Here is a 13,074-nt window from a genome sequence, read left to right as displayed (position 1 = left end):
GGAGCAATTCTCATTTTCAATGCAATAGAGCAAAATAAAATTACAAGCATCCAAACAATATCGTTATCAAGCCACAATGGCAATCCACCCTAGAATTTTTCCATACTAAAGACCATCAAATTTGAAGGTTGCATATTATTATAATAGAAACTAATGAAGAACAATGATATCTAGTTACTTAAGAAATTTAAATGAAATTTACATCCCGGAGACATCCTTGGACAAGAGGATGCCTTCCATTTGAGGAATTAGCAACAGTAATCTTCATGTATTGTAAAAGCCTCGCATTCTCCAAAATATATGTTGCGAATCCAATATCGTTTTTTGAGCCTTCAAAGTTGAAAATACGACCTTAGATGAGATGCAACGCATTCAAGACCCGGAATTGGGAAGTCCCAATCCTTGCATAAGTTGGTATTCAACTGTCAAAGGATAGAAAATAACATTCATGAATATATATATGAAAAACAGAAAAAGCAAAAAATAAACACATAATTCTCCACAAAGTACAAACCTTTATCATGAAAAGAATTTGAAGCTTGGGACAATGCTGGAGCAATTCTACTGCACCATCCCAATCATAAAACCAAAGTTCAATTTCAATTAAGTTTTTAAACACTGGAATGACTTTGAAAATATCTTCAACATTCATCTGCATAGAAGGCTTCCTAGTTAAGCGTAAAAACTTGACATTAGAAACCACATTAAACGGAACATCAATTGAACCGATATCGGCTCTAACCAATTTGGACAAGAACAAGGATTTAAACTCTTCTGCCTCACTATTCTCGTTACGTCTCACATATATAGGATGAGAAATATGCAAATCTTGTAGATTAGGACAAACATTAAGAAGTTTCATGACATCATTCTGCTTTTCAAAACGGACAAATTCCAAATATAGGGTTTTGAGAGATGGAAGATGGACACACAAATTTTCAGCTTCAAGTTGTAACCTCTCAAGTTTGAGAACAACTAGGGTATGAGAGGTGAAAATTGCGGGATTCAATGTTATGTTAATGTTAGTGAAGAACATATGCAATTCCTCGACGTAACGTTGTTTAGCGGCTTCTAGCCATGCCTCTATGCTTTGACGGTAAACATCATGAATTCTAGAATCACAGTTGAGGCCAAACACTTTGATGGGTTGGTTGGCTACACGAGGAGAGAGCATAAGTGTATCTATAAAACGACAAAAGCGATTGATGGCGTCATCGTCTGGCACAGTTTCATGGTTGAACACAAAGCGGAGAACGGTGAGTGAGTAATAGAGTGGGGCCCACCTTTTAGAGAGAAGGGTTGTAGTGAAAGCTTGTTTGATTGGAAGAAAAGAGATAATGTGAGACAATATCTCATCAGGTAAGTTGCTGATCCTATCAACAGGTGCTGAATGATGCATTGACGAATGTTGAATGCTGTATTGTTGATATTGTTGCTGTTGATACCATTTTGCTCTGCCGTCGGCTGCACAGCAGTTTGACCTAAAGCTTGGGTTTGAGATGCTTGGATTGGTAGCTGATTTGCAATATGCCCAGCTGCAGTAGTTGCAACAACTGTTTGAGAAGTTACATGATGCAGAGTTGTTACTGCCACTGGAGCAGCAACCTGGTTCTGATCAATAGATGTGGATGCAACAGCAGTAGCAGAAGGATCCTGGGTAACGGCCCCCGGCTGTACCCGACCCTGCACACCAAGTAACAAAAGTAAGAACCAGCCTGCCACCAACAGACAAAAAAAGCATACAAATGCAAATGCACATATACATGAAACTTACCGGACAAGTTTGTGCATGTTCTTCTACTTGACGATGCATTATTTGAAGTCCACACCTATTGCAAACAAAATGATAATTTTCAAAAGAACATCCTTTACAATGAGATATAGACTCAAACAAAGTTCCTTGCCACGAGCATCCATTCCTACGATACAAACAATAAACCGCTATTTTCCCAATAGTTTCCGCCAATGTCTTATTCGACTCAATCAACGTCTGCAAATGCAATCAATTAAACCACCAAAAACACAAATTCATAAACACCTGCTACGAAAAAATCAAAAGAAACATTACACATTGCACGCACACAAGTACAATTACACTCAAACCTTGGAATCGGCCCCGGTGAGCAAATAACCGTCAAAAGGACAAGCCTTTGTAGTAGTGACGGCATACATGAAACACGGCTTGCGATATAAATGAGTGCATTGTGTTTGTGACTGCAATGCTTCATTTGGAAACACGAGAAGTCGACAAACAGGACAAAAGTACTCTCCAAGAAGAGATTGGATATTGATTATACAGTTATTATCAAAACCCATTTTGAAATCATGCATAAACCTGGTTAAATAAACACAAAAAATTGATTGAGTCAAAACAACAAACACTTAACATGCAAAATAAAAGAGTCGAAAAACAAAACCCAAAGCTAATTTGATGGAGAAATAGAAGGTGGCGGGAAGGAAGAAAGTTCAGTGCCAAATGTAATGTGTTAGTCACGCATTCTTTTTTTGGTGGTGGCCGGGATTTGAACCCCGAACCTTACCTGAACCCCGAACTTTGCATATTTTATACATTGTCCAAACCAATAAAGTAAGCTCACGAGACTTAGTCGCGCATTTCTAATAATAAATTGATAGTATATTGAGGAAAAGTTTTTTTTTTTATGTATTTGTGATCAAACGCCATTCATTTATGTCTATGACTATAGAAAAATGTTTTCTTCTCTAAAAAGAATGAATGTTTTCTGTCTTTCGGTCTATTTATTCGGTTTTATATATAAAAGAAATAAAAGGTTGGTATATCTAATTCAAAATTTGGACCAAATATTGATTTTAAATAAAAAAAATAGATCAAATAATTCAACTTTTGTTGATTTAATTTTCTGTTATATGTAAGGTCGGGACCAGTATAGTTATACTTTCTTTGGTCACATTTATAAGTAAAAAAACAGTTTTTTAGACTCATTGAATAACTAATGTATCTACTAGATATATAGACTGGATACATTACTTATTTAATAAATCTAAAAAATTGATTTTTGCTTATAAATATGATCGGAGTGAATATGTATTATATTTGAAAGACCATAAATGTCTATTAACATCGAGAAAAAACAATTATAGAAGACATATTATCATATCCCATCTTATTAGACTAAATAGGGCCCACAAATTTTAACTCAATTGACAAAAATATCAAAATTATTAGGTCGGATGTTATGATTGGGTTTGAATCCCGATTTCTCTATTTGAGTGTTCGAGTATATGATCGATTTAATTCTTATACTATCATTTTCTCACAAATATAATCTTCAAACTATCAAAATCAATTAAAAGGTCTCAAAATTGTACGTCCACTATCAATTTAGTTATAGTTTAAAGACAATTTAATTGATTTTAATAATTTAGAAACTAAATTAACTAGTTTAAAGACTAAAATTATTGTTTTCTAGAAAGAGAATATTCCTTTTGAGAGATCATATAGTTGTATTCCGTGTATTTCTAGCAATGTCATAGTACTATAATTTTTAGGAAGGTGATATGGTGGCATTTAGGGTGGGTCAATGAAATACTTTTCCACCATGGAAGAGTCTCATTTAATTTGACACGTGGTTGTTTTTGTTTAACCAATTAGAATAAAAAAAATATATATATATAAATCATTTACCTTATGCCCCTTGTTCTACACCCCAGTTTACTTGGGTATGTATTTGACCCTTGCGTCCCTTTTTATCTTCTTGTTTTTTATGTTAATACTTAATACCCCCAAGAATTCTGCTCTTTACCCAAACGGTTCTGCTCATTCCCAAAGTAAAAATCTAAAATGCCCCTACGTAACTTAAGTTGCGCCGCTAGTGTATTATGAGCAATAAAACAGAAATACACTAGCGCATGTTAAGTTGCGCTAGTGTATTCTGAGCTCAAGTTAAGTTGCGCTAGTGTATTCTGATCTCAAGTTAAGTTGCGCTAGTGTATTCTGAACAGAAATACACTAGCGCATGTTAAGTTGCGCTAGTGTATTCTGAGCTCATGTTAAGTTGCGCTAGTGTATCACCACAACTTAACATAAGCTCAGAATACACTAGCGCAACTTAAGTTACGTAGGGGCATTTTGGACTTTTACTTTGGGAATGAGCAGAACTGTTTGGTAAAGAGCAGAATTCTACCCCCAATTCCTCAGTAACATAGATTTGTCGCTTTTCTTTCACCATAAGGCCTCACGCAATCATCTATTTCCTGGTCTTGGTATCATCTAGTACAACTCTATCAAAATGTGTTGTAATTTTATTTCGTAAGTTCAATCATGTCTTCACCATTTTTCTTTTGTTCTTCCGTGCTTATCAATTTTTGTGGATTTATTCAAAGTTGTTGCCGATTCACAAGCGACGCAGCTGAAAGTTACTTGTTTGTATCGATATGTTTGCACTCAACTTCTGCTTGTATAGAATGTGATTTGTTTAGATGTATTTGAGATTAAGTTATGACTAAATTTGTTTTGTTTTCTTTTTGAAACCAAGAGTTTTCCATTAAAAATGATTTTCAAACTTCGTTTTTCATTTGTAGTCCACTTATTTATTATATCTAGTTATCGATTCAAATTGTGATTGAATTTGAGTTGTAATTAATTTATTGTATTATGGATTATTTTTTAAGAAAATCACTTGTTGGCTTTCAGGAAATTCAGTTGACCTTATAGGTCGTCGTAAAACATGATCTATTAAATATGAGGTCTATTAATGGGATTGTGTTCAGCTCTGAGCTCTCAAAATTTTCATAAAAGTGTGTCATAATCTTAGGTTGAGTAAGCTCCTCATAGAATATGCTCCATCAATCACTTTCTTTAAGAGGTCATTTATTTTTCCGAATATTGTTACACTCTTATCTTCTTAACTCTTTCAACTTTATTATGTGTTTTTTTAAAAATGGTTTCGATAGATCCTATTAATATTGGGCATGAGGGTGGTTTGTAAGGTATTTAAAATGTTGTTTATGAGTTTGATGATCCAATTCATAAATAGTGAAATAAAACGAGTGACTGATTATAGATGTTACTGATAATTTGGGTTTGAAAGAGGCTAATAAATTGGGTTAGGTACGAATGAATTCCTGTTACTAATTATATATTGATTTATACAGATGTAGGTGTTAGCCATTGAAACATGGATATACAAGAAATTCTCAATATATTTAATGCAAAAAATGTATCCCAAGTCAATGAGGATTGTTCTGAGATATGCTAAATTTGGTATATTAATTTTGGGATAAGTTGGAATTAAGTGTTTGTGTTGATGTTTTTATGTTCTTTTTATGATATTTAATGGGACATATAAAAGATGCTACTAAAATATCACAAACAGTTAGGTATCTTATCTACCACATATAAACAAATAGAACAAAGATGTAACAAGAAAATATAACAATAATTACCTTAAATGACTGTGGAAGATACCACACAAAGCCACCATTATTTCTTCTTGTTCGAAACGCAACCTTTCAGCGTTTAGCTGCATAATCTAATAGCAGATAATATCAACCAACTCATAAGTTAATATGTTGATCAAAAATATGAAGGGTCAAAATGAAAAATAATTGCTTTACGAGTTTTGATATGTACCATGGGAGATATTTGTGTAGTGGGGAGAAGACAATGGATTTGTCATTGTTGCAATCAACTGAACGGTCTTTACAAGTGGTTCAAACATCACGTTTGATGCAGCTGTTTTTTGAAAAAGAAAGGCACAAACTTGAGTTTCGATTGGTGCAACGAGCATGCTATAAGTTGGCCGGAAGTTCAACTTCGCACCCTAATATTGTAAATAAACCGAGGTTAATAAAGACAAAAAATTCTGAAGTTTTTGGTTACAAATTAGATGAAATATGTATAATTAATAATTAAGTAGTAATTATATTGTTGCCATGTATTGATTTTTTACTTTAACTTTCTTCCACCTTCATCTTCCCTTTTACACTAGACTTTGGAGTCTGTACTTTTGATGTTCCTGGAGATGGTTTTTGAAACAACTTCTTGGAAATAATACAATCACTAGCTTCTAGCAAAATTTGTTGTGCCTAAATTATGATAACTCAACAAAATATTGATATAGTTATACACCGAGTATTTAATTGATAGTATTCATAGAAAAAAATGTATGTCTCATATCAAATAATTTAATGATCTATTTAGGCCACTTTGTGAGCTTGTCCACTCTCTTGGAAGTCTTTGTTTGCATGTCATTGTTGCATTTGCACTCGACCTTACATAAACAATGTCCATGTCATATGACGGATTTATAACGTGCAACCCATCTTTAATCATATGATCTTGGACACAAATAGAACCTGGTAGTTTCATTAGAAGAAGCTCCTTCAAGACTTGACAAAATTAAACTTACATACCTATAAATTAACATAATTGAAGCAATGATTAGTGGGGAAAAAATATCTCAAGTGTATGTTGTTTGCTTGTTTTTTAGGTATGACAACATTATTTGATTTTAATCATTGCTCGGGTAAAATTGGTGATTGATTGGTAGTTGTATTGTTGAGATTGAAACCAATTACATCAATAGTTGCATCATTCAATGTTTTATTTTCACATAACACCTCAGGAAGGTTTGCATTCTCGATATCCAAATGTTCCACATTCTCTATATTTTTTTACTTTTCAATGTATGACGACGACGCAATGCCTTTAGATTTGGCAATCCCTTCCAAAGTGACAATAGATGATGGGATTGAATTGCAGAAGTCTTCAAACCAACCATTTACTTGCTGGTATTCTAAATGTCAAACAAAAGTGAATATTGTTTGCATGTCATTTTAATTTTAATTTTGTACAAATAACAAATTAAATAATCATGGTCACCCTTATCATGTTGATAAAAATTCAAATACATTTAGGATCAACATTTATTTATTTTATTTTAGGTCAGATATAAAAACATGGTTTTATTTGTCATACATGATATTTTTCAAATATAATTGGATATTAATTGTTACTACCCAATGAATTAATATTAAATATGCTAAATACCTTTTTTTAGACAATTAATATGTTAAATATTAATACCAAAATTGTTGTTGTTTTGATTTTCTTTTTTTTTACTAAGATTTTAGATCATATATATCCCCACAAAAATATGGATTTGGATCCAACTGCAAATGTGAGCGCGTCGTAAACATGTACTTCAAATAAGTGCAATAGTTTAAATTCACACTTAGTCAATCTACGTGTTAGATGTTCTTGTAGGATAAGGTTATACTCATGGATATGCGAGTTTTAGGTACCTACTTTTATCATCATGTACCACAATAATAGTCAAACAAACAAATTCACAATTCATGTTAAGCTCATTGCTTGACCATTTAATTTCCTCCAGCTTACAGAGCTGCATCACCACCTCCTGTTTGTTGTTTAATGGCATCGATCTCTGCACCATTTTTCAATTTGAGCATTCTTGGTGTTTGACGATTCCAGTTAATACATTTGTCTTCAAGCAAAAACGTGACAGTCCCATATTCTAAGTTAGACTGTTGATAGTATTTCATGAATGGTATCTTCAAGCATCTGTTTGGGTTCACTTTGAAGAATACCTTACTCCCATCCTGAGCCCCAATTGAAAAGTTGATATGAACAAGTTAATAACATACAACGGTAAAATGAATAGAAATAATATGATAAAATCTAAATCACTAGAATACACATGTTTCAGGATCTGCAACATTCGCCCAAATTATTGATTGAATCTGTGATTGATTGAAGTTGATCTTTCAATATGAACCAAACAAATACTGCAACAAAATGCAAAATCAAACAATGTTGCATTAAAACAACAAACAACACAACGCCGCACTCAGACGACGAAATCACAAAAAAAAAACTTGATGTATGTGGAAATCACTTATTTAGATTGAAAAAAATGGAAAAAGATGTAAAATGGTGATTTTAGGTCAAAAAAGACCTAAAACCACCTCTCTTCAATGAGTAAAAAGAGAAAGAAAACTTAAAGGTATCACTCACACACACCTACAAATGAAAGTAAACATAATCATAATATAAACATGTGTGTTTTCCACAATTTGTGTAAAAAAATTATTACTTGTAATTGATTTCTTTTAAAGAAACTCTTTTACATCAAATGATACTTTAAAAAATTTCATCTTTTGAAAAAGACTCAGCAATATTTCCAACATGAGAATGTTGTAAAGAGAGAAAGATCTTTTTTAAACTCTAATTTCACCGCTTCAACAAATACTTCATTTTCTCTCAATTTCAAAAATTGATAAATGAAATCAATTGATCTCTTCTATTTTGAATGCTACAATTTAAACTAGTTAATCATTTTCTAAATTATAAGTAGGATTGTGTCAAAATGGAAAATTTGTCGGTTATGACAGAAAATAAAAGAAAATAATTATTTTCCTATAAAATCAAAAGATTTGAAATGTAATAGGATATTCATCTCTAAAACTTAAGGGGAGTTATCTATACTTGAAAATGTAGATCTTTTCAAAAAAATATTGAAATTAAGGACAAAAACATTTTCTCAAATTTTAGAAAAATATCTCATATTTTGAATATGTTGAAACAGTTGCATATGTTATCATTTTTCATGTCTTGTTTATACAACTGATTGAAATAATGATTGATCATAATCCCTGCAATGTGTTTTAATTAAACCATGAGTTTGATAAGTGAATGCACTTTTGAATTACATAAAAGCTACATACAATGTCATATGGTTCTTGCCTTCCAAGATTATGTCACTTTTCCTTCATATCATCCCTAATACTTTTTGATAGATGACAAAAGGGGGAGAGATATATATGATGGGAGAAAAACCTAGGATGGGGAGATATATGTATTATGAGAGAGAAAAATCTAAAATGGATTTAATTAATGAAGAATGTTAAGAATTAACCTTCTCCATGTGTTGAAGGGGAGTTTAATTAGTTTGATGAGAATTAAACTCTTGCATGTGTTTAGGGAGAGTTTAATTGCATATCCATGAACATTCTTACATTCATTATTATATCCATCATAAAACTTAATATTTATTCATAAGGTTTGTCATCATCAAAAATGGGAAGAACATCAAAATGTTCATGATCTCTCATTTATATGCTTGAAGTAGTTTTGAATGGAAGAAATAATAAACTTCATAAGGTTCCAAATGTTGAAGAACATCAGAATGTTCAGCATAAAGTACAGCTGTCAAAAAGACAAGAACCTAAAATAAAAACATTTTAAAGTTCATATGAAGAACCCAGAAACATTCTGAAGTTCATATGTATGAACTCATAAAGACTTGATAAGGTTGCTTGGAAGGTCCATCATAGCAAACCCATAAATCAATGTTCATACCAAGAACATGCAAGAACAGATGTGACATGAACATATAATATATAGAAAAAGATTTCGACTTTGGATCAAGAAATCATTAAAGACGTCTATGGTGATTAAAGGATTAATGGACTTTGACAGTTCTTAGTATTTAATATGTGTTCTTGAATGATTAACTAAGGCAGAAACAAAGTATAAATCAAATCAAGAATCAAGTGATCAAAGAACATTAAAGCTTATGAACTCAGACAGAGTTCATAAGGTTGGTCAGAGTTTAGAAGGTTCAAAGATGGTTCAAAAGGTTGTTCAAATGATTTATCAAGAACAAGCTCAAAAATATATGAACATTATCGAGAACATTCAAGGCTCACATGACATAAATAAAAGTCCAGGAAAGTACTATAACTTTAGATCAATCAAAGATTAAAGACATTTATTTGGATAAAAGTCAAAAAAATATTCATTGTTCATTAAAGACTTATGAACAATTGAATTACAACCATTAGAAATATTCCTCTAAGAATATCATCCTAAATGTTATACATGATGCACTTCATTTAAGTTTTACTATTAAGATTTGATTACGTCAAATAGAAGTCTTACAAATCATCCTAAGTAAAACAAATAAACATTTTGAGTTCAGAAGGTTTGTTTCCAACTACATGTTTTATCTAACTGAATAGTACAGTAGTTAAAAAGCAAAAGCAAACTCAAGTCTGATTCAATTAGAATTAGACACATAAGGGAGCAGGTATTGTCCAGTATCAGCAAAATTCCCTAAAGCATGGGCATGAAGTGACAGTTCCACTTTCCTCTCTTTTGCACAAGTTTCAAGAACAAATCTGCAAAAGCTATTGTCTAGGAACATTCTGAAGTATGACGAAGAACAATACTCGTGGACAAGCCCAAAAATTCATCTGACATTCATATGATGAACCCGGAAACACATCTGACATTCATCCATATGAACCGAGGAACAATATCCTAACGAACACAACAAAATTCTGAAGGATTCTGATGAATTCAGAAACATTCAGATGTTCACAATGTTGATCAAAACTTTCAAGCAAAAGTTGCTCAGTCCCAGGAGACGTGGCACAATACCATTGGACACGTCTTAACTACTACAAGGGTTCAAGAAAATCTATAAAAGGATAGGAAGACTCTGCTTTGAAGCACATAGCTTACAAGCATACTTAAGCAACTTATTAAAAGTGTTTAAAACTTCATAGCAAATTTGATTTTACAAATCAACTCTAAAGATTCCTAAAGTCTTAAAGAGTGTGAATCATTCTTTTATTATATTTTTAAAGATAATTTTCTCCTCTTCTTTCTTCTTGTCCAAATTCATTCAAACTTCCAAATCATTGTAACGAGAAATTCTCATCTAGCTTTAAGGGTAAAGTGTAGGTTGAGTAGAAAGTTGTAAAGTCTTGTGTGACTTAGCAAAAGAAATTTCATCTAACTTTAAGGTTATTAAAGTGTAGCTTGAGTAGAAAGTTGTAAAGTCTTGTGTGACTTAGCAAAAAAAAAATTGAGCTTGCCGAGGATTAGAGAATACAGTTGTAATTGTTCCAAGAGAACAAAGTTGTACAGTGCAGGAGTTGAGAAAGTTGTCTCAACAGCATAGTGGAAACTCTCGTAGTTGTGAGGAGTGTACTAGCCCACATTGGATGAACCACTATAACTCTTGTGTGTTAAATTCTCTACCCTTACTCTTTATCTTCAGCAATAATGTTTGAATTCAATTTACACACCATTATCACTTTGTTCATTATTTATTACACTAACAGTTCTGAACGTACTTCAGAACGTTTTAAACTTGACCAAGTTTTTATTTCTTTCAAGTATCAACTTGAGAATGATTTACCACAAGTGCAGAATAAATTTAAAAAGGGTCACAATTCAAACTCCATTTCTTGTGACTATTATTTCCATTTTAGTTACCATGTAATTCGATGTTTTTTCTATTTTGGTCATCCATCACTCAAGTCCGCATAGGATGCGGTGATGTGGCACATAATCCTGCAACATGAATTTTTTTGATGATGTGACAATTTTTGACCTCAATAATTATTATATTTACCTCGCGGTTTTTTTTTCCTAGCGTTAATTGAGAGTTTGAAATAAATAAAAAAAAAATTGATCATATTTTTGCTATAGACATAAATCTCAGAAAAATAATCTATAAGTCGGATTTTTTTCATGACTTTTTGAAGCATGCTTAGGATTTTAAAATCAGGTATTCCACATAAATCTAGAATTTTCTGACAAGGAATAAATTAATTATGAATTTTTAAAACGAAAAAAATCAAAAATCAAAAAACCACATAAATCTAGAATTTCCTGACAAGAAATAAATTAATTATGAATTTTTAAAACGAAAAAAAATTCAAAAATTAAAACAACGGAAACTCCAACATAGAATTTGAATTTTGAGCTTCTTTTTTTTTGTTACATAGAAACAATCTCCAAAGTCTCATAGAATTCTTAAGATGTCTCGATTTATTTTGATATTTCAACTAAAACGTGGAAAATCACAATTTTGTTTCGAATAAACATATATAGTCTTGGGTCAATTTTGTTCTCAATATTGCAGGCATGATCATAATATAATAAGAACCTCCACCACACAAATTTAAACTTTTTAAACAAATGACTAATTGTGGAAAAACAATATGGGTGATAATGTGCAAATTTTATTATGAAGAGAATGACCTCATTTTATAGTAGAAAATACCAGAGTCAAATTCATTATTCTATGAGTGATTTAATGATAGATAAGTAACCATAAATAGGATAATAAAAATAATAATGAAAAACAATATGGGTGATAATGTGCTAATTTTTTTATGAAGAGAATGACCTCATTTTATAGTAGAAAATACCCGAGTCAAATCCATTATTTTATGAATGATTTAATGATAGATAAGTAACCATATATAGGATAATAGAAATAATAATAATAATAATATATTTCAACACCCTTTCAAGTTGGAATATATTTCAACACCCTTTCAAGTTGGTGCGTAAATATCAATTATGTTCACAATTATGTTCAACTTGCTGATCAAGTATTCAAATGTTGTTCTTCCCAAGCTCTTGGTTAATATGTCAGTTGTCTATTGATTGGAAGGAACAAATAGCAAGAAGAGAATACAAGAATCATGCGAACCATTCACGAATTCCTTGAGTCATGCTCACAATAAAGTTTAATCCCGATGGATCAATCGGAAGATACAAAGCTCGATTAATTGCCAAAAGATTTACTCGGACCTATGACATAGACTACTTAGAGACCTTTACTATTGTTACAAAGCTTAACACAATCAGAATACTCTTATCGCTTAAACTTTCATATTTGACAAAAAAAATTAAGCAGGTTGACTTTTTCTAAAGATCATTATACAGTCACGTCAAATTAGCATAGGCCAGTTGCATGAAAAAAAAAACCTTAATGACTGGTAACTACGTGCAACATCATGATTGGTACCGACCTTAAACGCAATCTAATAGATATGTCAAAGTCGAACACTCAACTTCCAACTAACGACCCACTCTGTTCAATGTTCATTCACACATACCCTATTCAGATATAGCCACGTTCTCAACTATAATAAATTAATTCCTACTATTCCTTTACATTAAAAACCTAACAAATTTATGTTACATTTTCAAACTTGCCTAACTAGTCATTCATTTATATATACATAAAGTCCCCACATCTGAATTCT

At 31.8% G+C, this 13,074-nt stretch overlaps 1 pseudogene across 1 annotated transcript; it reads right to left on the bottom strand.

Moving 5' to 3' along the window:
• LOC146953962 (FBD-associated F-box protein At4g10400-like) lies at positions 1-2,728 on the bottom strand (annotated as a pseudogene). Its single transcript, XR_015011511.1, has 3 exons — positions 1,775-2,728; positions 515-1,683; positions 1-422 (listed from the first exon to the last, which is right to left on the bottom strand). The product of XR_015011511.1 is annotated as an FBD-associated F-box protein At4g10400-like (transcript).
• Positions 2,729-13,074: the final 10,346 nt, after the last annotated feature.

The sequence above is a fragment of the Medicago sativa genome, chromosome 1 (genome assembly GCF_051527215.1).
Source record: "Medicago sativa cultivar Bolivia chromosome 1, Bolivia_mono, whole genome shotgun sequence".
Lineage (NCBI taxonomy): Eukaryota > Viridiplantae > Streptophyta > Magnoliopsida > Fabales > Fabaceae > Medicago > Medicago sativa.
The sequence above is the reverse complement of the archived record's forward strand: the minus strand, read 5'-3'. Positions and strand labels throughout refer to the sequence as shown.